The following is a 27,643-nucleotide window of genomic DNA, read 5'->3' as shown; positions in this document are numbered from 1 at the left end:
CTTTTATGAATCTGTATTGAATTATGTGAGGGGTGTTGAGCGTGATAAAGGGAGGTGATGGAACATGTCTAGCGAATGAGAGGGTGAGAGGAAAAAAAATGATAATACAAAAAAATCCTTAATCGTGTGAGGGAGAAAAAAACACACACAGAAAGAGTGAATGATTGGAAGGGGAAAAGTAAAACTAAAAATGGAGCGCCTCTTGCAGTCTCACCTCCATCATGCGATTCAATTTAGCAGCAGTGCTGACTATGAAAAATACTATAAAATAACTATTCACAAAAAATACCATTCATATAATGATACGATACTACGTTCATTGACAATAAATGACATTTGACCTTGATCATGCGACTAAGACTTGTCAGTAATATTTGATTATATATGTCCATATTTTATAAACTTTGAAAGTTATGACAGCAATCTAATAATAACCTCCAAAATGGCCAAAGTTCATTGACCTTAAATGACTTTTGACTTTAATCACGTGACCTGAAACTCGCATGAGATGTTCAGTGATACTTGATTACTCTTATGTCCAAGTTTTATGAATCAGATCCATAACTTTCAAAGTTATGATGGTAATTTAACAAATATCCCCAATATGGCCAAAGTCCATTGACCTTAAATGACCTTCGACCTTGATCATGTGACCTAAAACTCGCAAAGGATGTTTAGTAATATTTGATTACTCTTATGTACAAGTTTCATGAACTTTTATATTTATGATGACATTTCATAAAATTAACCTTAGGTTAAGAGTTTGATGTTGATTCCACCAACATGGTCTAAGTTCATTGACCATAAAAGACCTCTAACCTTGGTCATTTGACCTGAACTCAAGCAGGATATTTAGTAATACCTGATTAACCTTATGTTTAAGTTTCATGAACCAGGTGTACATAATTTCTAAGTTATGATGTCATTTCAAAAACTTAAACTTCGGTTAAGATTTGGTGTTGACGCCGGCGCCGCTGCCGTCGGAAAAGCGGCGCCTATAATGGTGCGATAGATATCAAATGCGGGAAAGGAAAAAGTTGAGAAAAATGAGAGTAGGGGATATGGAGAGGGGAAGATAAATATAAACGACTTGAAAGAGAACATGGAGAAGGGGTGGTTGGGCGAACGAGGGTGAAAATAAAAATACGGTTATCTATACAGTCGTCTGCTCATTACCTTAAACGAGAAGAAATTTTTTTTAAATGAAAACATAAATACATTGAATAGCTGTCAATATTGATGAACTCAAATGACCTTTTATCCTAATCAACACCTGATGCTTCATACTGAGGATATTGAATATAGGACCGATCAGTTAATGAATCTAAAGGTATGACATGAAAAAAAAAGATTGACACATTACGTCTCCAAACGTTTCAGACAAAACAAGGATAGGCCCACATATTTCCCACCAAGGCTTTTTCCCATATGACGCGATCAGTCAAAATGACATGTCCATAATTATCATAATCATTTTGAACGACATAATGTGTTTAACGTGGCGTCGGGGCGAGTTTGAAATCAAATGCTTCGGCCAAGGAAAAACGAATAGATTGAACATGACGAATCGAGGCCTGGGAAAATGTGTGTGTGGGGGGAGGGAACGTGTGCAAGTGTATGCGCGAAATAATGTGTATGCGTGTAGACCTGTGTGTGTGTACGTGGGTGAGTATATGGATGTGCTTGCGTGCGTGTGTGCGTTTAAGAAAGAGGGGTGGATACAACTGAAGAGGGGGAGGGATGTGTTCACAACAGCCAAATAAAGTCTCTTCATTAGGTCTTTTTTCACACCATAATGATGGAATTTACTTATGTGCAATCTGCTCAAGAACCTCGGAAAGGGGCGATGGCAGTAGTAAGTTTCAAAGAACTAAAAAGAAAGCATAATTATCTTGAAATCCACAAGGTCGGACTAAGATACAGTCTTTAAATTTAGAGACAATTGGGACCTTTCGCAATCATCACGGACGCTAGTATTAGGGTCCCCTAACACAAAAGTTAACGCTTAATCATACACTTGATTTTTAAGATTGATTGTGCATTACAGTCAATAGAATCAAACGTAGAAAACTGCTCTACGATCAATGCGAAGCTTTGTGTAACAGGGGGTTACAGGCCCTACAAATCTGCTTTTCGTGTGCAAAATCCCTTTCCGCGACACCCGTACCGCATACATGCATGTATATTACGACTGATGGCTGGAGATATTCAAAATGCAGGACCTAAAATAGATTTATGACATGGAGAAGAAAGTGGTTTTTCAAACAAATCGAGAACATATTGAGTGAGGAAAAACTTACTGAATGAAGGCTTAAATATAGATCATTACAGTCCATCGAATCGATATTACATTTAATGTGGATTATTGGTGGATCACTGGCAATTGATTTCATGGATAAGATCAACCTCTCCAGTCGAACATTTCGCATGCGTTGATATGTACACATTATATGCGATACCTTTGAACTCGTTTCCTTTTGTTTCTTTTGTTTCTTTGTTTCTTTTGTTTACTCTTATACACACAAACGATATGCCTCTCGCACACAATGTGAGGGGCATTATGTTTTACATTCCCCAGAAATGGGGATTAGATTCAAATTCCGGGGGGACCACTTCCATTGATGAGTGGATACCAGGCACGACCATGGGGTTTCGAAAAGTACCCTAAACATGCTAAACAAGGGAAGCAATTCTTTTCCAGATTATGAAAATGCATCTCTTAACAAGTATTTGGCTTGTGAAACCCTACAAGTATTGAATATATATCCCTTATTTCAGCATTTTAAACATCGTTTTGACACCCTTATAACGTTACATAGGCCTATATACGTAACGAACCTGCCCACTCTGTCCCCTTTTACGGGTGGTCGCTACTGGTATCCACTAATCAATGGAAGTGGGCCCCCGGGCGGCCTCTCGAGCTCTAGGAGTCAAATGTGGCTTTGGAAAGTCGTCCTCAATCGGATAAATCGCTGTTACCATAGTAGCAACCAGAATTTTGCACACGAAACGCATATTGAATGTTTCCGTCGCAGATGCGAAACGAAAAAAAAAATCTCATGTCACACAATTTGCATTGCAGGACTGAGTTTTACGACCATGATGACGGGCCCAAAAAGTCCTTCAAAGTCAACGGCCGTTGTAAAATAAGCGTCCGCGTCCTCAAACGAAAGGTCGGGAATAGTATGAAGGAAGCCGGCGTGCAGCGTATGTCGTGTTTATCGTGATTCAGTACCGAAACAATAACAGACGAAACGTGCGAGGAGGTTTCATCACAACCTCATTGACATCTTGATCAAACTGCAGCACGCTTCGTTGGCCGCCAGTAGATAGGGGTGTCGGGAAGATGGGCACCAGCATAATTTCCCCCCCCCCCCCCCTCCCCCGCGCGAATCTTCGTCCGTCAATATTCATTTACGCTACAGATGAAGTTTACCCTGTAAGTTATATTATGTTGAACCCTGCGTGAGAGCAAGTTCATTTTAATATATTCTTTTATTCGCTAACTCTATCACTTTTTTATCATAGCTTTCACAAAATTTGTTTTAGCGAAAGAAGTGTTCCTACATTAATTGAATGATAAACCTTGTTATATCAAAAAGAGATAACTTGCCTTGAATGCGTGTCCACTCACGTGTAACTTATAGGATAATTAAACACTGTTCACAGAAGCTATCGAACGAGCTTAAAAATAACACGTTCTTTAAAAAAAATGTGAAAAGGTTATATTATTTTGACAAACGATGAGATACTCTGTGTGTGTATTCATAACATGTGTAAGTAAGTATATGAATTTTAAAAAAATCAGATTTTATGACTATTTCTCATTTTGTCAAAAAAATATGAATGAATCTTTTTCCACAATAACAAATCCAAGACCGAGTGAATGATCTTGGGCGTCTTGCTTCCACTTTGTTTACAAATCAGGGTATCACGAACACCCCCCCCCCAAAAAAAAAAATCTTGTTACACCCTTAAAGAATAAATTAACTTAGAACCGGAAATGTTTATTCATCGTACTCCGCATGATTATCGTGTTACATGTTCCTAACTCGAGACGGGGTTTTTAATTCCCTTTTCTCTCACATGGGTCCTGATAGAAGCGAGGTTGTTTGCGCGACATTTTAAAAGGCAAACATCACATGCTAAATGGGAAGAGCGACACATTGATGTATTATCTTCGGGAAGTCTTGACGAAGACGAGGAATCGGTCAACGTTTGTTTTGCATTGTAAGCCGGCCTAGAGAGTGTTCAAAACGTGTTTTTAATCCACCAAAATGTTACTGCGAACAACACTGGAGAGATCACGAAATGCAGACGAAAAATTAAAAGTCCTTGGAATATAATTCCAGAATATTGGTAACTGACGTTATATTAGGAAATCAGTTACGAAATAAGTGGTTCGACTATATACCCTGTCCTTACCTCATACCATTTCATTTGGTGGTCCTTTTGAAGTCACACATTAAATAACTCCCACACACACGCACACCCCACGCGCGCAAAACATCCATAACATCCACACTATCACAAACACACGAGTGTGTACATACAAAAATGGAACCAAAATCAATGTCTTTACTGTCATGATGTAGTCCTTTTCTATAAAACGTATTGAAATTACAAGTGTGAGAATCAATAAACAAGGTTAAACAGGTAGAAAATATTGATGAATAAGCTTTGCTCTCAATTTTGTGAAGAATGCGTTTATTTCTAAGCTTTTAACAGTATTATGCCATAGAGATGGGACCCATCCCCACCCCCACCCCCCAAAAAAAAAAAAAAATGGGGGGACTTACGGGTCAACTATGATTTTTTTTTCTAGACATTTAGCAAAAATCTGTGACAAAACAGAAGTTTATCTAAAAAAAATATCAAATCTTTGCTCGCTTGTGACTATCAACAAATTTCCCCAATTCCCCAAGTGGGGCAGCCCCCACCCCCTTGCCCCATCCCCTTTGAGATCATTTTCATGTCCAGTGTTCCCTTTAATCCAATAAAGAACACACAGACTCTATGGTCCGTTCCAGCTTAATGAATCTTGCGTGAAGTTTACTCACTCTCTCACTCTGTGAACACACAAAGGAAAGTACCGGATATTAAACCATGTTTTAGACCTCCTCATCGCTGGTAAATGCTCCTGATATTTAATTGCGGGCAGTGACACGATGCGTTCAACTAAAATGGGTGACGCGTTATCGCGATTATGTACGCCAAGCAAAATGGCGCCGCTGCGGTGGCTTGACACGGCCCACTAAGGGCCTTTTCTCACGTGAATCTTGAATCATCATTGTAATGATGATTGCAATTCGTCTTTAGAATCTTCGGACCTTTCACACGGAAAATTCGTACCGTAATTTGAGTGAAACTTGACTTGAATTCACCTCCGGAGTAGAATTTGAATTCGTGATTGTGATTAGCGTTCGTGATTCTAGTTTGGTTTTACACATGCTAAAATTCGTTATTTTTCTTAACTTGTGAAAGGGCGGTAAGCTTAGGCTCGGCAAATCTTGAAAATTACTTAAAGAGATTTATAGGCCTTGTGGCGTGCGCCTGTAATCCAAGCTGTGGGGAAGTTACAAATTGATGCAGACGTTCGAGGTTCGAGCCCTGGTCACGTCTTTCGGATGGTGACGTTAAAGGTCGGTCCCAGACGTAAATAATCATATCTGATTGATACACGTCTGACAAAACTCAAATACACACACACTCTGTAATCATACACATCAAAATAGACTTGATATGATCAAGGATTTTTTTTACGGATGTTTATCAATTAGCGATTTTCATCTGATTTAAATCTTATTAAAAAGCAAATTCTCTTTTAGTACGTCATTAAGTCAATCACATACTTAATCACATCTTCGGGGGAAAAACACATTAAATATTTATCATGTACACAGAGTATTTTATTGACAGTTCGGATCCGGGTAAATGACATGATGGAAACATAGGGCCTTGTTGAAACTATAAGTCTCTTATTATATAACCAATAATGCGAAATTGTTTTAATATCATACTCTCAAATTTCAAGTGTATCATTTCTGCGTACTTAAAACACTATACACTCTCTTTGCTCATTAGAGGTTGGCATATAAGGTAATTCAGTGATCGTTAATGAACAACCGAATCCCGAGAGTCAAGTTCTCCAAGTGGCCTGCGAAACAGCAGTCGAGTAAAATTATGAATGTTGCGTTAATTGTGAATGAAATATACCTGTATATAGTCGGCCTATGGTGTCTATTTAATCGCAAAACATCGCCTTCCATCAGGGGCCCGTTACACAAAGCTTAACAATGATCGTAGAACAGTTTTCTACGATTGATTCCATTTACTACAATGTATAATCAATCGTGAAAATCAAGCGTAGGATTAATTGCAAACTTTTGTGTTACGGGACCCTGGCATGGATCCAGGAAAAATGTTTCTCCCCATTTTGGGCAAAAATATTCAATTGTTACGCCCATTTTATATGACGTACCACCATTTTAAAGTGGGTTGAGCCTCCTTTTATGAAGAATTTTCAAGAACTTCTTTGAGAGGGAGTAATCCTTCTTGGCTGGTTTAAGCCATTAGATCTTTGTATGAGTGAAAACATTTTTTTTGTTTAATCAATCAATATTATCATCCCGTCTTTATGAACTTCTGTGACCACCTGCTTTTTATTAAATCTATACGTATTTTTTCCACTGCTTGTATGCGAATGTGAGAGCACACGCCTAAATCCATTAGAATTGAAATACATGCAACCTTGTCTATATGTTTTGCAATTTAAAAAAGGCATTCGTTCTATTGCCTTTCTTCTCTATAAATTTGTTCGCATGAATGATGCATTTTCTAATATCATAATGGGTCGATTATCATAATGGAAAACGATGGCAGCGTTGTCATAATTATACTGCATCATACTGGCAATGACGTATCTACTATTAGACTTAATGGGGGCTGTTGATAGTGCCTGTAATCTTTTGAATGTAGGCTCACAGACTGGTGCCGAGAATGGCTGTTCGAGACCTAGTAGGTGCGACGTTACAGGTGGCAATGGGTTACTGCCCCCCCCCCTCCCGCTATTTTTCAGGTTGTGAAAAATACAGGGGGTGAAGAGAAGAAATGTGAAATTAAAAGAAAGAGTGAGCGAAATGGAAGAGAGGTATAAGAGGAAGAGTGTCGTAAAGAAGAGGTCTGTAGACCGTTAAAACTATGTATATCCCTAAAATTTGACTGAGAAAAAAAAAGTCACATACAGGGTGTCTCCCTTCTGAAGAATATCCTACCCCCGCCCTTTTTATTCAACATCATGATTATATTGAAATCACATTTGACGAGTTGAAAACATAAACAAATTAGTTTTGCAGCTGATAACAAATATTTATACCACAGTCACATTTCCCCCACGGCGGCCATACGACGAGTCGAAAACAGCCGTTTAACATTTTTAGTACCAGCTACATAAGGTGGTTTGTATACAAGAAAAAATGAATAAGACGGCTGTCTTCCACTCGCCATATACGGTGCGGCCACCGAAGGGGAAATGTGACAATAGTGCAGATTTAATACCAATTGTCTTTCTTCACATGAATGTTATCAGCCTCATCAAAAGACAAGGCAGAAATAAATTGTAAATTCCTATCTTATTGGTCCTCTGCAGGGAAATCCTTAATTAAACAGCTATTACTCATGAGCGATAATACTATTCATAAGGTTAAGAACAGGGGCAGATACAGGTGTTTTTTTTAAAGGGGGCACATTTTCCCCCAAAATAAGTTTTGACACTGACAAGAAAAAAATAAAAAGAAAGGTTTTAACCTGAAATTAAAGGTAATATTGTCCAACAAAAAATTGAAAAGCAAAAAAAAAAAGGTTCTAGCATTCAAAAGGGAGGGGCACACTTGGCTAAAAATTAACAAAATGTACTTCTCTATTATAAATTCTAATTATGGCTCTAAGGGGGGGGGGGGTACTGGATCCGCCAGTGGTTATGAAGATGTTTTCTTATATAAACATAACTTCTTTAATACTAGTAAACATAACTTACATTCATATTTTTTATGAAAAACTGACTTTGTAGGAACTTATGCTTACATAAACGAAAAAAAGATGAAATTGAAGAAAATAAATGTTTGTATGAAAATATGAATAAATACAATTAATTGTGTTTCCACCAAGGAATGTCAATACAATTTTTTTTAGATTATGGTAATGTAAAAGCTCATGATATGATTCATAATAATAACAATAATTACAGTTGTACATGTTCAAGGAATATCAACATCATACGGGATGGGGAGGGAGCAGGGGACGACACCCCCTCTTTTGAGGAGACTAGATAATAAAAATATAATGTCGGAGTTACACCACTCAATAATACTCCAATTTCTCGATAAAAAAAACGACTTCACCTGTAGGTCGCACCACATTTCGACAAAAATATCTTGGCTCCACACGCTATTTCATATCACTTAAACCTTATATGATAAGGATTAAGTTCATGATCTTAAAAATCATAATCGATGTCTTGAAAATAGACAATTCTATTTTAGTTACAAACAAGAAAATATGAACAGTAGCATTTTAGGTAAGATTGTCTTTCTTTCCACGTCTGTTATTGAGCCTCATCAAAAGACATGGCAGAAATAAATTGTTAAATTCCGATCTTATTGGTCCTCTGCACGGAAATCTTTAGTAAAAGGCGAAAGATTTGTGCGTGATGCAGTGAACCCAAGGATACCAAATGAAGATCGAGAAATCAAATGTAGATATATGAAGATCATTGTGCAAATGGTTAGTGTTCAAACCTCATCTAGACGCAACAATGTTCTTCTAATTTAAATAAGAAAGATACATGGGTCAAGGGATGCGCTGCTTCATCTGTTTTGTGAATAAATAGCAAACTGGCGTTTGGGTCAGTAAAATGTAAGAACATTTCACAGATCATATAGATATAAGTTTATTCACTTAAAAAATATAGTAATCAATAGAGAGATTAAATTTGTATCACTATTGCCTCATACGGTAAGTTTTTATCTCCGTCTCCTTGTAAATGATCCTGGATTATATTGACTGGTAGGTTTATCAACCATCAACTAAATACTCGTTTATAACATCCATGTAAAGAAAGACATCATAGATTCACCCTAGTAATTTTACATAATTAACAAATATCGTGTACATCTATAAAGGGTCTGGCACTCTGGCTCATCATGAAATAGTTGATTACATAAGAGTCAAAATTAAAACCTTCTTAATGATAAAAAAAATTCATCAAAATCTATTTTGAAATAAAAGAAATTAACGAAACAAAACAATTATCATAATGCATATGGGCGTTAATGATAACACACACGCAATTTAGAAAGTATTTTTTAAGGGACAAATAATTGTAAAGAATACCAAGAAAGGGTTTATTAAATAGGACAGTACCGTGTATCTCTCTAAAACCCGTTAAAACTATCGTGAGATAAACTTTACTTCGCCTTAATTTAGCCCCTCTCGACCCCCTTAAAATTGACCCGATAATGAACCCCTTCATCTTCTACAATCAAAACAGACAACCATATTTTTTATTGACTTTCTTTGCATGAGTGTTACAAGCCTCATCAAAAGACAAGGCAGAAATAAATTGTTAATTCCGATCTTATTGGTCCTCTGCACGGAAATCTTTAGTAAAAGGCGAAAGATTTGTGCGTGATGCAGTGAACCCACGGATACCAAATGAAGATCTGGAAATCAAAATGTAGATATATGAAGATCATTGTGTAAATGGTTAGTGTTCAAACTTCACCTACACGCAACGATGTTCTTCTAATTTAAATAAGAAAGATACATGCGTCAAGGGATGCGCTGCTTCATCTTTTTTTGTGAATAAATAGCAAACCGGCGTTTGGGTCGGTAAAATGTAAGAACATTTCAGATATTATTATTGTAGTTCATTCACTTTAGAAAATAGAGAAATTACATTTGTTTCATTATTGCTTCATACGGTAATTTTTATCTCCTTGGAGAAGATCCTGGATTATATTGGACTGGTATATAGGTTTACCAACCATCAACTAAATACTCGTTTTGTATATAGATATTTCATTCTTCAACCTGTTTTGGTATCCGTGGGTTCACTGCATCACGCACAAATCTTTCGCCTTTTACTAAAGATTTCCGTGCAGAGGACCAATAAAATCGGGATTTAACAATTTATTTCTGCCTTGTTTTCGGATGAGGCTTATAACATCCATGTAAAGAAAGACATCATAGGTTCACCCTAGTCAATTTACATAATTAACAAATATCGTGCATATCTAAGGGTCTGGCTCATCATGAAATACTTGATTACATAAAAGATTCAAAATTAAAACATTCATAATGATAAAAATTTCACCAAAATCTATTTTGAAATAAAAGAAATTAACGAAACAAAACAATTATTATAATGCATATGGGCGTGAATGATATCACACACGCGATTTAGAAAATATTTTTAAGGGAAAAATTGTAATAAAAAAAATACAAAGAAAGGGTTTATTGAATAGGACAGTACCGTGTATCTCTCTAAAACCCGTAAAACTCTATTGAGAAAAAAATTACGTCGCCTTAATTTAAGCCCCTCTCGACCCCCTTAAAAATCATATGATAATGAACCCCTTCATCCTCTACAATCAAAACAGACAACAATATTTTTATTCTTATTATTAACTTTCTTTGCATGAGTGTTAAAAGCCTCATCAAAAGACAAGGCAGAAATAAATTGTTAATTCCGATCGTATTGGTCCTCTGCACGGAAATCTTTAGTAAAAGGCGAAAGATTTGTGCGTGATGCAGTGAACCCACGGATACCAAATGAAGATCTGGAAATCAAAATGTAGATATATGAAGATCATTGTGTAAATGGTTAGTGTTCAAACTTAACCTAGACGCAACAATGTTCTTCTAATTTAAATAAGAAAGATACATGCGTCAAGGGATGCGCTGCTTCATCTGTTTTGTGAATAAATAGCAAACTGGCGTTTGGGTCAGTAAAACGTAAAAACATTTCAGATATCATATGGATAAATGATTGTAGTTCATTCACTCTAAAATGTTTTTTATCGTAATATATAAAGAAATTACAATTATTTCATTATTGCCTCATACGCGGTAAGTTTTATCTCCGTCTCCTTGTAGAGGATCCTGGATTATATTGGACTGGTAGGTTTACCAACCATCAACTAAATACTCGTTTTGTATATAGATATTTCATTCTTCAACCTGTTTTGGTATCCGTGGGTTCACTGCATCACGCACAAATCTTTCGCCTTTTACTAAAGATTTCCGTGCAGAGGACCAATAAGATCGGAATTAACAATTTATTTCTGCCTTGTTTTCGGATGAGGCTTATAACATCCATGTAAAAAAAGACATCATAAGTTCACCCTAGTTATTTTAAATAATTAATGAATATTGTGTATATCTAAGGGTCTGGCTCTTCATAAAATAGTTAATTATATAACAGATTCAAAATCAAAACCTTCATAATGATAAAATTTTTGTCAAAATCTTTTTTTTAAATGAAAGAAATTAACGAAACAAAACAATTATTATAATGCATATGGGCGTTAATGATATCACACACGCGATTTAGAAAATATTTTTTTAAGGGAAAAATTGTAAAGAATACCAAGAAAGGGTTTATTAAATAGGACAGTACCGTGTATCTCTCTAAAACCCGTAAAACTCTATTGAGAAAAAAATTACGTCGCCTTAATTTAGCCCCTCTCAACCCCCTTAAAAATCATATGATAATGAACCCCTTCATCCTCTACAATCAAAACAGACAACAATATTTTTGTTTTTATTGTCTTTCTTTGCATGAGTGTTAAAAGCCTCATCAAAAGACAAGGCAGAAATAAATTGTTAAATTCCGATCGTATTGGTCCTCTGCACGGAAATCTTTAGTAAAAGGCGAAAGATTTGTGCGTGATGCAGTGAACCCACGGATACCAAATGAAGGTCATGAAATCAAAATGTAGATATATGAAGATCATTGTGTTAATGGTTGGTGTTCAAACTTAACCTAGACGCAACAATGTTCTTCTAATTTAAATAAGAAAGATACATGCGTCAAGGGATGCGCTGCTTCATCTGTTTTGTGAATAAATACCGAACCGGCGATTGGGTCAGTATGTAATAACATTTTAAAAATCATATGGATATAAGTACACTCACTTAAAAAAATAATCAATAGAGAAATTAGATTTGTTTCATTATTGCCTCATACGGTAAGTTTTATATCCGTCTCCTTGTAGAGGATCCTGGATTATATTGGACTGGAAGGTTTACCAACCATCAACTAAATACTCGTTTTGTATATAGATATTTCATTCTTCAACCTGTTTTGGTATCCGTGGGTTCACTGCATCACGCACAAATCTTTCGCCTTTTACTAAAGATTTCCGTGCAGAGGACCAATAAGATCGGAATTAACAATTTATTTCTGCCTTGTTTTCGGATGAGGCTTAACATCCATGCAAAGAAAGACATCATAGGTTCACCCTAGTCAATTTACATAATTAACAAATATCGTGCATATCTAAGGGTCTGGCTCATCATGAAATACTTGATTACATAAAAGATTCAAAATTAAAACCTTCATAATGATAAAATTTCATCAAAATCTATTTTGAAAAAGAAATTAACGAAACAAAACAATTATCATAATGCATATGGGCGTTAATGATATCACACACGCGATTTAGAAAATATTTTTAAGAGAAAAATTGTAATAAAAAAAATACAAAGAAAGGGTTCATTGAATAGGACAGTACCGTGTATCTCTCTAAAACCCGTAAAACTCTATTGAGAAAAAAATTACGTCGCCTTAATTTAAGCCCCTCTCGACCCCCTTAACATGATATGATAATGAACACCTTCACCTTCTACAATCAAAACAGACAACAATATTTTTAGTGTTTATTGTCTTTCTTTGCACGAGTGTTATAAGCCTCATCAAAAAACAGGAAGAAATAAATTGTTAAATTCCGATCGTATTGGTCCTCTGCACGGAAATCTTTAGTAAAAGGCGAAAGATTTGTGCGTGATGCAGTGAACCCACGGATACCAAATGAAGATCTGGAAATCAAAATGTAGATATATGAAGATCACTGTGTAAATGGTTAATGTTCAAAGTTAACCTACTCTCAACGATGATCTTCTAATTTAAATAAGAAAGATACATGCGTAAAGGGATGCTCTGCTTCATCTGTTTTGTGAATAAATAGCAAACCGGCATTTGGGTCAGTAAAATGTAAGAAAAACTTCAAATACCATATGGATATAAGTTCATTCACTTAAAAAAATATAGTAATCAATGGAGAAAATTACATTTGTTTCATTATTGCCTCATACGGTAAGTTTTATCTCCGTCTCCTTGTAGAGGATCCTGGATTATATTGGACTGGTAGGTTTACCAACCATCAACTAAATACTCGTTTTGTATATAGATATTTCATTCTTCAACCTGTTTTGGTATCCGTGGGTTCACTGCATCACGCACAAATCTTTCGCCTTTTACTAAAGATTTCCGTGCAGAGGACCAATAAGATCGGAATTAACAATTTATTTCTGCCTTGTTTTCGGATGAGGCTTATAACATCCATGTAAAGAAAGACATCATAGATTCACCCTAGTAATTTTACATAATTAACAAATATCGTGTACATCTATAAAGGGTCTGGCACTCTGGCTCATCATGAAATAGTTGATTACATAAAAGATTCAAAATTAAAACATTCATAATGATAAAAATTTCATCAAAATCTATTTTGAAATAAAAGAAATTAACGAAACAAAACAATTATTATAATGCATACGGGCATTAATGATATCACACACGCGATTTACAAGATATTTTTTAAGGGAAAAATTGTAAAGAATACCAAGAAAGGGTTTATTAAATAGGATAGCACCGTGTATCTCTCTAAAAACCGTAAAATTCCATTGAGAAAAAATTACGTTGCCTTAATTTAGCCCCTCTCAACCCCTTTAAACATGATATGATAATGAACCCCTTCACCTTCTACAATTAAACAGACAACAATATTTTTAGTTTTTATTGTCTTTCTTTGCGTGAGTGTTATAAGCCTTATCAAACGACAAGGCAGAAATAAATTGCTAAATTCCGATCTTATTGGTCTCTGCACGGAAATCTTTAGTAAAAGGCGAAAGATTTGTGCGTGATGCAGTGAACCCACGGATACCAAATGAAGATCTGGAAATCAAAATGTAGATATATGAAGATCATTGTGTAAATGGTTGGTGTTCAAACTTAACCTACTTTCAACGATGATCTTCGAATTTAAATAAGAAAGATACATGCGTCAAGGGATGCGCTGCTTCATCTGTTTTGTGAATAAATAGCAAACTGGCGTTTGGTCAGTAAAACGTAAAAACATTTCAGATAATCATATGGATCAATGATTGTAGTTCATTCACTCTAAAAAAAATTTTTTTATCGTAATATATAAAGAAATTACATTTGTTTCATTATTGCCTCATACGGTCAGTTTTATCTCCGTCTCCTTGTAGATGATCATGGATTATATTGGACTGGTAGGTTTATCAACCATCAACTAAATACTCGTTTTGTATATAGATATTTCATTCTTCAACCTGTTTTGGTATCCGTGGGTTCACTGCATCACGCACAAATCTTTCGCCTTTTACTAAAGATTTCCGTGCAGAGGACCAATAAAATCGGTATTTAACAATTTATTTCTGCCTTGTTTTCGGATGAGGCTTATAACATCCATGTAAAGAAAGACATCATAGATTCACCCTAGTAATTTTACATAATTAACAAATATCGTGTACATCTATAAAGGGTCTGGCACTCTGGCTATTCATGAAATAGTTGATTACATAAAAGATTCAAAATTAAAACATTCATAATGATAAAACTTTCATCATAATCTATTTTGAAATAAAAGAAATTAACGAAACAAAACAATTATTATAATGCATATGCGTTAATGATATCACACACGCGATTTAGAAAATATTTTTAAGGGAAAAATTGTAAAGAAAAACTAGAAAGGGTTTATTGAATAGGACAGTACCGTGTATCTCTCTAAAACCCGTAAAACTCTATTGAGAAAAAAATTACGTCGCCTTAATTTAGCCCCTCTCGACCCCCTTAAACATGATATGATAATGAACCCCTTCATCCTCTACAATCAAAACAGACAACAATATTTTTAGTTTTTATTGTCTTTCTTTGCATGAGTGTTATAAGCCTCATCAAAAGACAAGGCAGAAATAAATTGTTAAATTCCGATCGTATTGGTCCTCTGCACGGAAATCTTTAGTAAAAGGCGAAAGATTTGTGCGTGATGCAGTGAACCCACGGATACCAAATGAAGATCTGGAAATCAAAATGTAGATATATGAAGATCATTGCGTAAATGGTTAATGTTCAAAGTTAACCTACACTCAACGATGATCTTCTAATTTAAATAAGAAAGATACATGCGTCAAGGGATGCGCTGCTTCATCTGTTTTGTGAATAAACACCAAACCGGCGTTTGGGTCAGTAAAATGTAAGAACATTTCAAGAACCATATGGATATAAGTTCATTTACTTAAAAAAATATAGTAATCAATAGATAAATTACATTTGTTTCATTATTGCCTCATACGGTAAGTTTTATCTCCGTCTCCTTGTAGAGGATCCTGGATTATATTGGACTGGTAGGTTTACCAACCATCAACTAAATACTCGTTTTGTATATAGATATTTCATTCTTCAACCTGTTTTGGTATCCGTGGGTTCACTGCATCACGCACAAATCTTTCGCCTTTTACTAAAGATTTCCGTGCAGAGGACCAATAAATCGGGATTTAACAATTTATTTCTGCCTTGTTTTCGGATGAGGCTTATAACATCCATGTAAAGAAAGACATCATAGATTCACCCTAGTAATTTTACATAATTAACAAATATTGTGTACATCTATAAAGGGTCTGGCACTCTGGCTATTCATGAAATAGTTGATTACATAAAAGATTCAAAATTAAAACATTCATAATGATAAAAATTTCATCATAATCTATTTTGAAATAAAAGAAATTAACGTAACAAAACAATTATTATAATGCATACGGGCATTAATGATATCACACACGCGATTTACAAGATATTTTTAAGGGAAAATTGTAAAGAATACCAAGAAAGGGTTTATTAAATAGGACAGTACCGTGTATCTCTCTAAAACCGTAAAACTCTATTGAGAAAAAAATTACGTCGCCTTAATTTAGCCCCTCTCGACCCCCTTAAACATGATATGATAATGAACCCCTTCATCCTCTACAATCAAAACAGACAACAATATTTTTAGTTTTTATTGTCTTTCTTTGCATGAGTGTTAAAAGCCTCATCAAAAGACAAGGCAGAAATAAATTGTTAAATTCCGATCGTATTGGTCCTCTGCACGGAATCTTTAGTAAAAGGGCGAAAGATTTGTGCGTGATGCAGTGAACCCACGGATACCAAATGAAGATCTGGAAATCAAAATGTAGATATATGAAGATCATTGTGTAAATGGTTAGTGTTCAAAGTTAACCTACACTCAACGATGATCTTCTAATTTAAATAAGAAAGATACATGCGTCAAGGGATGCGCTGCTTCATCTGTTTTGTGAATAAATACCAAACCGGCGTTTGGGTCAGTAAAATGTAAGAACATTTCAAGAACCATATGGATATAAGTTCATTTACTTAAAAAAATATAGTAATCAATAGAGAAATTACATTTGTTTCATTATTGCCTCATACGGTAAGTTTTATCTCCGTCTCCTTGTAGAGGATCCTGGATTATATTGGACTGGTAGGTTTACCAACCATCAACTAAATACTCGTTTTGTATATAGATATTTCATTCTTCAACCTGTTTTGGTATCCGTGGGTTCACTGCATCACGCACAAATCTTTCGCCTTTTACTAAAGATTTCCGTGCAGAGGACCAATAAATCGGGATTTAACAATTTATTTCTGCCTTATTTTCGGATGAGGCTTATAACATCCATGTAAAGAAAGACATCATAGATTCACCCTAGTAATTTTACATAATTAACTAATATCGTGTACATCTATAATAAAGGGTCTGGCACTCTGGCTCATCATGAAATAGTTGAATACATAAAAAATTCAAAATTAAAACATTCATAATGATAAAAAATTCATCAAAATCTATTTTGAAATAAAAGAAATTAACGTAACAAAACAATTATTATAATGCATACGGGCATTAATGATATCACACACGCGATTTACAAGATATTTTTTAAGGGAAAAATTGTAAAGAATACCAAGAAAGGGTTTATTAAATAGGATAGCACCGTGTATCTCTCTAAAACCCGTAAAATTCCATTGAGAAAAAAATTACGTTGCCTTAATTTAGCCCCTCTCAACCCCTTTAAAAATGATGATATGATAATGAACCCCTTCACTTCTACAATTAACAGACAACAATATTTTTAGTTTTTATTGTCTTTCTTTGCGTGAGTGTTATAAGCCTCATCAAAAGACAAGGCAGAAATAAATTGCTAAATTCCGATCTTATTGGTCCTCTGCACGGAAATCTTTAGTAAAAGGCGAAAGATTTGTGCGTGATGCAGTGAACCCACGGATACCAAATGAAGATCTGGAAATCAAATGTAGATATATGAAGATCATTGTGTAAATGGTTAGTGTTCAAACTTAACCTACACTCAACGATGATCTTCTAATTTAAATAAGAAAGATACATGCGTCAAGGGATGCGCTGCTTCATCTGTTTTGTGAATAAATAGCAAACTGGCGTTTGGGTCAGTAAAACGTAAAAACATTTCAGATAATCATAATGGATCAATGATTGTAGTTCATTCACTCTAAAAAAAAATTTTTTATCGTAATATATAAGATATTACATTTGTTTCATTATTGCCTCATACGGTCAGTTTTATCTCCGTCTCCTTGTAGATGATCCTGGATTATATTGGACTGGTAGGTTTATCAACCATCAACTAAATACTCGCTTTGTATATAGATATTTCATTCTTCAACCTGTTTTGGTATCCGTGGGTTCACTGCATCACGCACAAATCTTTCGCCTTTTACTAAAGATTTCCGTGCAGAGGACCAATAAAATCGGGATTTAACAATTTATTTCTGCCTTGTTTTCGGATGAGGCTTATAACATCCATGTAAAGAAAGACATCATAGATTCACCCTAGTAATTTTACATAATTAACAAATATAGTGTACATCTATAAAGGGTCTGGCACTCTGGCTATTCATGAAATAGTTGATTACATAAAAGATTCAAAATTAAAACATTCATAATGATAAAACTTTCATCATAATCTATTTTGAAATAAAAGAAATTAACGAAACAAAAACAATTATTATAATGCATATGCGTTAATGATATCACACACGCGATTTAGTAAATATTTTTTAGGGAAAAATTGTAAAGAATACCAAGAAAGGGTTTATTAAATAGGACAGTACCGTGTATCTCTCTAAAACCCGTAAAACTCTATTGAGAAAAAAATTACGTCGCCTTAATTTAGCCCCTCTCAACCCCCTTAAACATAATATGATAATGAACCCCTTCATCCTCTACAATCAAAACAGACAACAATATTTTTAGTTTTTATTGTCTTTCTTTGCATGAGTGTTATAAGCCTCATCAAAAGACAAGGCAGAAATAAATTGTTAAATTCCGATCGTATTGGTCCTCTGCACGGAAATCTTTAGTAAAAGGCGAAAGATTTGTGCGTGATGCAGTGAACCCACGGATACCAAATGAAGATCTGGAAATCAAAATGTAGATATATGAAGATCATTGTGTAAATGGTTAATGTTCAAAGTTAACCTACACTCAACGATGATCTTCTAATCTAAATAAGAAAGATACATGCGTCAAGGGATGCGCTGCTTCATCTGTTTTGTGAATAAACAGCAAACCGGCGTTTGGGTCAGTAAAATGTAAGAACATTTCAAGAACCATATGGATATAAGTTCATTTACTTAAAAAAATATAGTAATCAATAGAGAAATTACATTTGTTTCATTATTGCCTCATACGGTAAGTTTTATCTCCGTCTCCTTGTAGAGGATCCTGGATTATATTGGACTGGTAGGTTTACCAACCATCAACTAAATACTCGTTTTGTATATAGATATTTCATTCTTCAACCTGTTTTGGTATCCGTGGGTTCACTGCATCACGCACAAATCTTTCGCCTTTTACTAAAGATTTCCGTGCAGAGGACCAATAAAATCGGGATTTAACAATTTATTTCTGCCTTGTTTTCGGATGAGGCTTATAACATCCATGTAAAGAAAGACATCATAGATTCACCCTAGTAATTTTACATAATTAACAAATATCGTGTACATCTATAAAGGGTCTGGCACTCTGGCTCATCATGAAATAGTTGATTACATAAAAGATTCAAAATTAAAACATTCATAATGATAAAAATTTCATCAAAATCTATTTTGAAATAAAAGAAATTAACGAAACAAAACAATTATTATAATGCATACGGGCGTTAATGATATCACACACGCGATTTACAAAATATTTTTTAAGGGAAAAATTGTAAAGAATACCAAGAAAGGGTTTATTAAATAGGACAGCACCGTGTATCTCTCTAAAACCCGTAAAACTCTATTGAGAAAAAAATTACGTCGCCTTAATTTAGCCCCTCTCAACCCCTTTAAACATGATATGATAATGAACCCCTTCACCTTCTACAATCAAACAGACAACAATATTTTTAGTTTTTATTGTCTTTCTTTGCATGAGTGTTATAAGCCTCATCAAAAGACAAGGCAGAAATAAATTGTTAAATTCCGATCTTATTGGTCCTCTGCACGGAAATCTTTAGTAAAAGGCGAAAGATTTGTGCGTGATGCAGTGAACCCACGGATACCAAATGAAGATCTGGAAATCAAAATGTAGATATATGAAGATCATTGTGTAAATGGTTAGTGTTCAAACTTAACCTACACTCAACGATGATCTTCTAATTTAAATAAGAAAGATACATGCGTCAAGGGATGCGCTGCTTCATCTGTTTTGTGAATAAATAGCAAACTGGCGTTTGGGTCAGTAAAACGTAAAAACATTTCAGATATCATATGGATCAATGATTGTAGTTCATTCACTCTAAAAATTTTTTTTTATCGTAATATATAAAGAAATTACATTTGTTTCATTATTGCCTCATACGGTCAGTTTTATCTCCGTCTCCTTGTAGATGATCCTGGATTATATTGGACTGGTAGGTTTATCAACCATCAACTAAATACTCGTTTTGTATATAGATATTTCATTCTTCAACCTGTTTTGGTATCCGTGGGTTCACTGCATCACGCACAAATCTTTCGCCTTTTACTAAAGATTTCCGTGCAGAGGACCAATAAGATCGGAATTAACAATTTATTTCTGCCTTGTTTTCGGATGAGGCTTATAACATCCATGTAAAGAAAGACATCATAGGTTCACCCTAGTCAATTTACATAATTAACAAATATCGTGCATATGTAAGGGTCTGGCTCATCATGAAATACTTGATTACATAAAAGATTCAAAATTAAAACCTTCATAATGATAAAATTTTATCAAAATCTATTTTGAAATAAAAGAAATTAACGAAACAAAACAATTATTATAATGCATATGTGCGTTAATGATATCACACACGCGATTTAGAAAATATTTTTAAGGGACAAATTGTAAAGAATACCAAGAAAGGGTTTATTAAATAGGACAGTACCGTGTATCTCTCTAAAACCCGTAAAACTCTATTGAGAAAAAAATTACGTCGCCTTAATTTAGCCCCTCTCGACCCCCTTAAAAATCATATGATAATGCACCCCTTCATCCTCTACAATCAAAACAGACAACAATATTTTTAGTTTTATTATCAACTTTTTTGCATGAGTGTTATAAGCTTCATGCAAAAAAGTAGATAATAAAACTAAAAATATTGTTTCTGCCTTGTCATTTGATGAGGCTTTTAACATGTTATAAGCCTCATCAAATGACAAGGCAGAAATAAATTGTTAAATTCCGATCGTATTGGTCCTCTGCACGGAAATCTTTAGTAAAAGGCGAAAGATTTGTGCGTGATGCAGTGAACCCACGGATACCAAATGAAGGTCATGAAATCAAAATGTAGATATATGAAGATCATTGTGTAAATGGTTAGTGTTCAAACTTAACCTATACTCAACGATGATCTTCTAATTTAAATAAGAAAGATACATGCGCCAAGGGATGCGCTGTTTCATCTGTTTTGTGAATAAATAGCAAACTTTAGTTTGAGTCAGTAAAACGTAAGAACATTTCCGATATCATACAGATATTATTAGTGTAGTTCATTAAATATTGTAAATAGAGAAAATAAATTATTGTATTTAATGGGTGATTTTAATTTGAATTTATTTGAAGTCACAACTTGTCAAAAGGTTCAAGAATTTCTTGATCTTTGCATGTCCTGCAACATATATCCACTTATTCATACTCCTACACGGGTAACCAATCATTCAGCTACATTGATTGAAGATTGGAGTAATATTCTGGACAATGGTGGTAATGTGGACTGCATTTACCTCGACTACCAAAAGGCTTTCGATAGTGTTCCGCATGAAAGACTGCTGAAGAAATTGCATGCTTATGGTATCCAAGGGAAGATTCTGCTTTGGATTAAAGCATTTATATCTAATAGGAGCCAGAGAGTAAATGTCAATGGATCATTTTCACATCATGTACCTGTTACCAGCGGAATTCCTCAAGGGAGTGTGCTCGGCCCCGTTCTCTTCATTATTTACATTAATGATCTCCCCGAGGTTATATCTGGTAACTCATCGACAGTCAAAATGTTTGCAGATGATACCAAACTCTACTCTTCTGTTAACAATAACAATGATGGTGAGGTGTTGCAGCAAGACTTGGACAGTCTTTCAAATTGGTCCAATACATGGCAACTCCCCTTTAATACGTCAAAATGTAAAGTGATGCACTTAGGTAGAAAAAGTTCAGACAGGATTTATAAAGTGCAGAAAGATGGTATGATTTCCGACATTGCATCAGTATCGGAGGAAAAGGACTTGGGAGTTACTTTCGATGATAAACTCAAGTTTAATCAGCAAGTCGGAAGAGTTGTCGCTGCAGCAAACAGAAAACTTGGAATGATCAGACGTACCTTTTCATCTTTTGATCAAGAAGGATTCCTACTTCTGTACAAGACACTAATAAGGCCTGTCTTAGAATATTCCTCATGTGTATGGCATCCTATCTACAAAAAAGATATTGAGAAGCTTGAAAAGGTGCAACGAAGAGCAACTAAACTTCTGACTCCATTAAGGGACCTCAGCTACCCTGCACGCCTCCAAAGCCTGAAACTGCCTACACTTGCCTATAGGAGACACCGAACAGACATGTTGCAGATCTTCAAATTATTGACCGGTATTGACGACTTCTGTGCAGACCAATTCTTTACACTGTCTAGATCAGAGAGAACACGTGGACACAAATTGAAAATTCATAAGAATCGGGTTCGTTCAAAGCTGAGACAAGGTGTATTCTCTCAGAGAGTTGTCACTCAATGGAACAATCTACCAGATGAAGTTGTGAACAGTCAAACTGTCAACATGTTCAAATCACGTTTGGAAAAGGTGTGGAAAAGGTCCTTGAACATGTACAATCCAGATGAAAATTTTCTTTGTCCATGCTCTACCCATGCCACTCAACGCCAAATAAGTTTTAGGTACCAACGTTTGGATACAGAGGGGCAAATAAGTTGTGTATAACTTTATGCCTACTTCCAAGGTAAATTCCAAGGTAAAATATTTTTAGCAATGATTTAGACGAAATATCTGCAGGTGTCATCCTAGGTGACATTAGTGATCACCTTCCAGTTTTTTTCATTTCTAATCTGAAGCTACAGTTAAAAAAAGAACATCCAATTATGAAACGTACTTTCAGTACAGAAAGCAAAAATCTTTTCATTCAGAAAATGAGTAATGTATCTTGGAGTGTTAAAAGCTCCGATCCCAATGAAGAATACAATATGTTTTTACAAAAATTTCAAACCATTTACGAATTATGTTTTCCATTGAAACGTTTTGTGAAAAAGAAATTTAAAAATAAACCATGGTTTACTAAATCATTGCGAAAGCTATGTAATAAAAAATGTTGTTTATATAAAAAATATCTAAAAGAAAAAACTCAAGAAAATTTTGTTAAGTATAAAAAAATGAGAAATACTGTAAATTATGAGATCAAAAAGGCTAAAAGGGTATATTTTAAAAGCAAATTTGAAAATGCTGCAGGTGATATGAAAAATACATGGAAGGTCATCAACAATGTATTAGGGCGGAGTGTGAAAAGACTGTTATACCAAGTGCAATTCAGTATAATGATGAAACAATAAATGGGACAGGTGCAATATGCAATGCTTTTAATAAATATTTTGTAAACATAGGTCACTTACTATCTTCTTCTTTTACTGATTCTGGGGACTTTTTGCAATATGTAAATAGAAATGAATCATCAATGTTTTTTACTCCATGCACACCCAAAGAAATCATTGATATTGTTTTGAAGTTTAAGAGTGGAAAGAGCCCTGGCTTTGATGGAGTACGTGGTGAATTGGTTAAAAGTGTTATTCATATTTTATGTCATCCTTTATGTGAGATAATCAATTTATCTCTGAATACTGGTATTGTACCTGACAAATTAAAAATCGCCAAAGTCATTCCAGTTCATAAAAGTGGATTAAAAGATAGTATATCTAATTACAGACCTATATCTATTCTCCCTTTCTTTTCTAAAATCTTAGAGAAATGTGTGTATATACGTGTATATAAATTCTTGGACAAGTGCAATATCATTACTCCAAAGCAGTTTGGTTTTCGTGCAGGTCACTCTACATCTTCTGCCATTATCGAGTTAATACACAAAGTATCAATTGCCTTTGAAAAAAAAGAAGTAATGATTGGGTTGTTTTTAGACCTTAGTAAGGCCTTTGATTCTCTGGATCATAATATTTTATTAAAAAAGTTAGAGAGATATGGATTTAGAGGTGTTGTATTTGAATGGTTTAAAAATTATTTAAGTAATCGTAAACAGTATGTATTATTAGATGAATGTGAATCTCAGATGATGACAGTAAGGTGTGGAGTGCCCCAAGGCTCAATATTAGGCCCATTATTATTTCTTTTATTTGTAAATGACTTGTGCAATATTTCTGAACAATTTGAGCCAATATTATTTGCGGATGATACTAGTGTGTTTATGTCCCACCATGATATCATTACTCTACAAAATAACTTTAATACTGAATTTGACAAACTGGTTGTCTGGCTTAATAATAATAAACTTGTACTTAACATTAAAAAAAAACAAATTTCATGACTTTCACAAAAAACATATTGATGCAACCCAAATAAAATTAAAAATCAAAGACTCTTTCATATGTCAAGTCAAACAGACAACTTTTTTAGGGGTAACTATTGACAATAAACTAACATGGAATGAACACACTAGTGTCATCTGCAATAAAATATCCAAACGTATCGGTTTATTTTATAAACTGAAATCTTTTCCCAAAGAAACTCTAATGATCTTATACAACACATTGATATTGCCACATATGTATTACTGTATTCTTACATGGGCATGCTCTAGTATGCAAAATACTAATAGACTTTTTGTGCTGCAAAAGAAAATTATAAGACTTGTTTATCACAGCCAATACCTGGCCCATACCAGCCCTATATTCTTTAATCTAAAGACTCTGAAAATGCCTGATATATATGTTTACCAATGTGCAATATTCATGTATTTATGTATCCACAAATTATTACCAACATCTATCATATCATATTTCCAACTGAACAGAAATATTCATGAATATCAAACTAGGCATTCAAACAATTTTCATTTTCCCTTAACAAAAACTTCAACTTACCAAAATACAATTTTTTATAAGGGTCCATTAATCTGGAATGAATTACCATTTACAATAAGACAGAGTCCAACGCTGAATACTTTTAAAAGAAAAATGAAATTTTTACTATTACATAGGTACCTTTAAATTGTAACAGTTTGATATTTTAAATAAGAATGTATGTGTGTGTGTGTGTTTGCTGGTGTTTGATTATGAATGGTGTATGTGTGCTGATGTGAATGTATGGGTGTTAGATTTAAATGTACTGTTTTCAATTCATTTTAATTTGCTATTCTTAATCAACAATTCAATTTTTAATCTTCTTATCTGTATGGAGATTGGCTTTTTATATAAGGCTTTGCCTTTCTGCCTCTCCTAATACTTTCATTTGTACATTTGTATTGTTTGTTTTTTTATATGTTTTCTTTATACTCCTTTACATGTGTGTATATATATCTACATTTTTTATATGTTTTTTAATGAAAGTATTGAATAAATGAAATGAAATGAAATTATTATTGTAGTTCATTCACTTTAGAAAATAGGGAAATTACATTTGTTTCATTATTGCTTCATACGGTAATTTTGATTTCCTTGGAGAAGATCCTGGATTATATTGGACTGGCATAGGTTTACCAACCATCAACTAAATACTCGTTTTGTATATAGATATTTCATTCTTCAACCTGTTTTGGTATCCGTGGGTTCACTGCATCACGGACAAATCTTTCGCCTTTTACTAAAGATTTCCGTGCAGAGGACCAATAAGATCGGAATTTAACAATTTATTTCTGCCTTGTTTTCGGATGAGGCTTATAACATCCATGTAAAGAAAGACATCATAGGTTCACCCTAGTCAATTTACATAATTGACAAATATCGTGCATATCTAAGGGTCTGGCTCATCATGAAATACTTGATTACATAAAAGATTCAAAATTAAAACCTTCATAATGATAAAATTTTATCAAAATCTATTTTGATAAAAAAATTAACGAAACAAAACAATTATCATAATGCATATGGGCGTTAATGATATCACACACGCGATTTAGATTTTTTTTTAAGGGAAAAATTGTAAAGAATACCAAGAAAGGGTTTATTAAGTACCGTGTATTTCTCTAAAACCCGAAAAAAAACCTATTGAGAAAAAAATTACGTCGCCTTAATTTAGCCCCTCTCGACCCCCTTAAACATCATATGATAATGAACCCCTTCATCCTCTACAATCAAAACAGACAACAATATTTTTATTCTTATTTTTAACTTTCTTTGCATGAGTGTTAAAAGCCTCATCAAAAGACAAGGCAGAAATAAATTGTTAAATTCCGATCGTATTGGTCCTCTGCACGGAAATCTTTAGTAAAAGGCGAAAGATTTGTGCGTGATGCAGTGAACCCACGGATACCAAATGAAGATCTGGAAATCAAAATGTAGATATATGAAGATCATTGTGTTAATGGTTAGTGTTCAAACTTCACCTAGACGCTACGATGATCTTCTAATTTAAATAAAAAAGATACATGCGTCAAGGGATGCGCTGCTTCATATGTTTTGTGAATAAATAGCAAACTGGCGTTTGGGTCAGTAAAATGTAAGAACATTTCAAAAATCATATGGATATAAGTTCATTCATTCTAAAAAAAATTGTATCGTAATAAATAGAGAAATTACATTTGTTGCATTGTTGCTTCATACGGTAAGTTTTATCTCCGTTTCCTTGTAGAAGATCCTGGATTATTTTGGACTGGTAGGTTTACCAACCATCAACTAAATACTCGTTTTGTATATAGATATTTCATTCTTCAACCTGTTTTGGTATCCGTGGGTTCACTGCATCACGCACAAATCTTTCGCCTTTTACTAAAGATTTCCGTGCAGAGGACCAATAAGATCGGAATTAATAATTTATTTCTGCCTTGTTTTCGGATGAGGCTTATAACATCCATGTAAAGAAAGACATCATAAGTTCACCTATATGATACACAAATATTATTAGATGAAGGGCTGTGTATATCTCGGGCCCTGGCTCATCATAACATAAGTTGATTGAATACAACTTATTTCTACCTTTTCTCTTGATAAGGCATAATCAAGGAAACGAAGATATCACAATTTTGAGTATTCATCTCATATGCCACATAATCATTTACTTATTTACTAATAGGATTACGTATAAGGCAAACCAATGAATGCCATGTTTTGGGAAATATCCTTTTTAACATTATGCAATAAAAGATGAAAGTATAAGTATAATCTCATTCATAATTCATTAAATTTGAAATGGTCACCAGTATAAAGTAATTACTTATTTTTACTAAGTGTCTGAATATGTCTATATACATATTTCTTTGTCCAAATCAATTCAGACAGAAATATGCCACTTTTGCTATATCTACACAGCAAAAACTGTAGTGTTAACCGGTGTATATAGAGGACCACACCAGTTATTTTACACCGGTGTTAAATTGGTGGTGTTAGTTTTACACCTATAGGTGTTATTACAACACCTTTGGTTGTTACATTTACACTCTTTTGTGTTATGTTCAATCTTTAGGGTGTAATTTTAACACCTCAGGGTGTACTCTATTAACACAAATTTGTGTCAGTTTTAACACCACACTGAGTTTTCACAGTGTATATGCGTTCATCACATGGGTGATCGTCTAAC

The 27,643-nt window shown here is 34.2% G+C and overlaps 25 non-coding genes across 25 annotated transcripts; 12 read left to right on the top strand and 13 right to left on the bottom strand.

Annotated features, from left to right (window-relative positions):
• Nucleotides 1–8,610: 8,610 nt before the first annotated feature.
• Nucleotides 8,611–8,727, bottom strand: LOC121426988. Its single transcript, XR_005971670.1, has one exon. It is a non-coding gene; the product is annotated as a U5 spliceosomal RNA (small nuclear RNA).
• Nucleotides 8,728–9,590: 863 nt separating this feature from the next.
• On the bottom strand, nucleotides 9,591–9,707 carry LOC121426980. Its single transcript, XR_005971662.1, has one exon. It is a non-coding gene; the product is annotated as a U5 spliceosomal RNA (small nuclear RNA).
• Nucleotides 9,708–10,098: 391 nt separating this feature from the next.
• LOC121426996 lies at nucleotides 10,099–10,217 on the top strand. Its single transcript, XR_005971678.1, has one exon. It is a non-coding gene; the product is annotated as a U5 spliceosomal RNA (small nuclear RNA).
• A 492-nt stretch (nucleotides 10,218–10,709) lies between these two features.
• LOC121426982 lies at nucleotides 10,710–10,826 on the bottom strand. Its single transcript, XR_005971664.1, has one exon. It is a non-coding gene; the product is annotated as a U5 spliceosomal RNA (small nuclear RNA).
• Nucleotides 10,827–11,247: 421 nt separating this feature from the next.
• Nucleotides 11,248–11,364, top strand: LOC121426987. Its single transcript, XR_005971669.1, has one exon. It is a non-coding gene; the product is annotated as a U5 spliceosomal RNA (small nuclear RNA).
• Nucleotides 11,365–11,851: 487 nt separating this feature from the next.
• LOC121426974 lies at nucleotides 11,852–11,969 on the bottom strand. Its single transcript, XR_005971657.1, has one exon. It is a non-coding gene; the product is annotated as a U5 spliceosomal RNA (small nuclear RNA).
• A 399-nt stretch (nucleotides 11,970–12,368) lies between these two features.
• LOC121426986 lies at nucleotides 12,369–12,485 on the top strand. Its single transcript, XR_005971668.1, has one exon. It is a non-coding gene; the product is annotated as a U5 spliceosomal RNA (small nuclear RNA).
• A 485-nt stretch (nucleotides 12,486–12,970) lies between these two features.
• On the bottom strand, nucleotides 12,971–13,086 carry LOC121426978. Its single transcript, XR_005971660.1, has one exon. It is a non-coding gene; the product is annotated as a U5 spliceosomal RNA (small nuclear RNA).
• A 409-nt stretch (nucleotides 13,087–13,495) lies between these two features.
• LOC121426985 lies at nucleotides 13,496–13,612 on the top strand. Its single transcript, XR_005971667.1, has one exon. It is a non-coding gene; the product is annotated as a U5 spliceosomal RNA (small nuclear RNA).
• Nucleotides 13,613–14,107: 495 nt separating this feature from the next.
• Nucleotides 14,108–14,224, bottom strand: LOC121426989. The gene has a single exon (XR_005971671.1). It is a non-coding gene; the product is annotated as a U5 spliceosomal RNA (small nuclear RNA).
• A 422-nt stretch (nucleotides 14,225–14,646) lies between these two features.
• Nucleotides 14,647–14,765, top strand: LOC121426975. The gene has a single exon (XR_005971658.1). It is a non-coding gene; the product is annotated as a U5 spliceosomal RNA (small nuclear RNA).
• A 493-nt stretch (nucleotides 14,766–15,258) lies between these two features.
• On the bottom strand, nucleotides 15,259–15,376 carry LOC121426973. The gene has a single exon (XR_005971656.1). It is a non-coding gene; the product is annotated as a U5 spliceosomal RNA (small nuclear RNA).
• Nucleotides 15,377–15,783: 407 nt separating this feature from the next.
• LOC121426979 lies at nucleotides 15,784–15,901 on the top strand. Its single transcript, XR_005971661.1, has one exon. It is a non-coding gene; the product is annotated as a U5 spliceosomal RNA (small nuclear RNA).
• Nucleotides 15,902–16,394: 493 nt separating this feature from the next.
• Nucleotides 16,395–16,512, bottom strand: LOC121426991. Its single transcript, XR_005971673.1, has one exon. It is a non-coding gene; the product is annotated as a U5 spliceosomal RNA (small nuclear RNA).
• Nucleotides 16,513–16,919: 407 nt separating this feature from the next.
• On the top strand, nucleotides 16,920–17,037 carry LOC121426967. The gene has a single exon (XR_005971650.1). It is a non-coding gene; the product is annotated as a U5 spliceosomal RNA (small nuclear RNA).
• A 499-nt stretch (nucleotides 17,038–17,536) lies between these two features.
• LOC121426970 lies at nucleotides 17,537–17,654 on the bottom strand. The gene has a single exon (XR_005971653.1). It is a non-coding gene; the product is annotated as a U5 spliceosomal RNA (small nuclear RNA).
• A 422-nt stretch (nucleotides 17,655–18,076) lies between these two features.
• Nucleotides 18,077–18,195, top strand: LOC121426995. Its single transcript, XR_005971677.1, has one exon. It is a non-coding gene; the product is annotated as a U5 spliceosomal RNA (small nuclear RNA).
• Nucleotides 18,196–18,689: 494 nt separating this feature from the next.
• On the bottom strand, nucleotides 18,690–18,807 carry LOC121426972. Its single transcript, XR_005971655.1, has one exon. It is a non-coding gene; the product is annotated as a U5 spliceosomal RNA (small nuclear RNA).
• A 407-nt stretch (nucleotides 18,808–19,214) lies between these two features.
• On the top strand, nucleotides 19,215–19,333 carry LOC121426990. The gene has a single exon (XR_005971672.1). It is a non-coding gene; the product is annotated as a U5 spliceosomal RNA (small nuclear RNA).
• Nucleotides 19,334–19,828: 495 nt separating this feature from the next.
• On the bottom strand, nucleotides 19,829–19,946 carry LOC121426968. The gene has a single exon (XR_005971651.1). It is a non-coding gene; the product is annotated as a U5 spliceosomal RNA (small nuclear RNA).
• Nucleotides 19,947–20,367: 421 nt separating this feature from the next.
• Nucleotides 20,368–20,484, top strand: LOC121426984. Its single transcript, XR_005971666.1, has one exon. It is a non-coding gene; the product is annotated as a U5 spliceosomal RNA (small nuclear RNA).
• A 566-nt stretch (nucleotides 20,485–21,050) lies between these two features.
• On the bottom strand, nucleotides 21,051–21,168 carry LOC121426976. The gene has a single exon (XR_005971659.1). It is a non-coding gene; the product is annotated as a U5 spliceosomal RNA (small nuclear RNA).
• Nucleotides 21,169–25,667: 4,499 nt separating this feature from the next.
• Nucleotides 25,668–25,786, top strand: LOC121426969. The gene has a single exon (XR_005971652.1). It is a non-coding gene; the product is annotated as a U5 spliceosomal RNA (small nuclear RNA).
• Nucleotides 25,787–26,261: 475 nt separating this feature from the next.
• LOC121426971 lies at nucleotides 26,262–26,379 on the bottom strand. Its single transcript, XR_005971654.1, has one exon. It is a non-coding gene; the product is annotated as a U5 spliceosomal RNA (small nuclear RNA).
• A 412-nt stretch (nucleotides 26,380–26,791) lies between these two features.
• LOC121426981 lies at nucleotides 26,792–26,908 on the top strand. Its single transcript, XR_005971663.1, has one exon. It is a non-coding gene; the product is annotated as a U5 spliceosomal RNA (small nuclear RNA).
• Nucleotides 26,909–27,643: the final 735 nt, after the last annotated feature.

The sequence above is a fragment of the Lytechinus variegatus genome, chromosome 13, assembly GCF_018143015.1.
Source record: "Lytechinus variegatus isolate NC3 chromosome 13, Lvar_3.0, whole genome shotgun sequence".
Classification (NCBI taxonomy): Eukaryota; Metazoa; Echinodermata; class Echinoidea; order Temnopleuroida; family Toxopneustidae; genus Lytechinus; species Lytechinus variegatus.
Note: the sequence above shows the minus strand (reverse complement) of the source record. Positions and strands in the feature narration are given on the sequence as shown.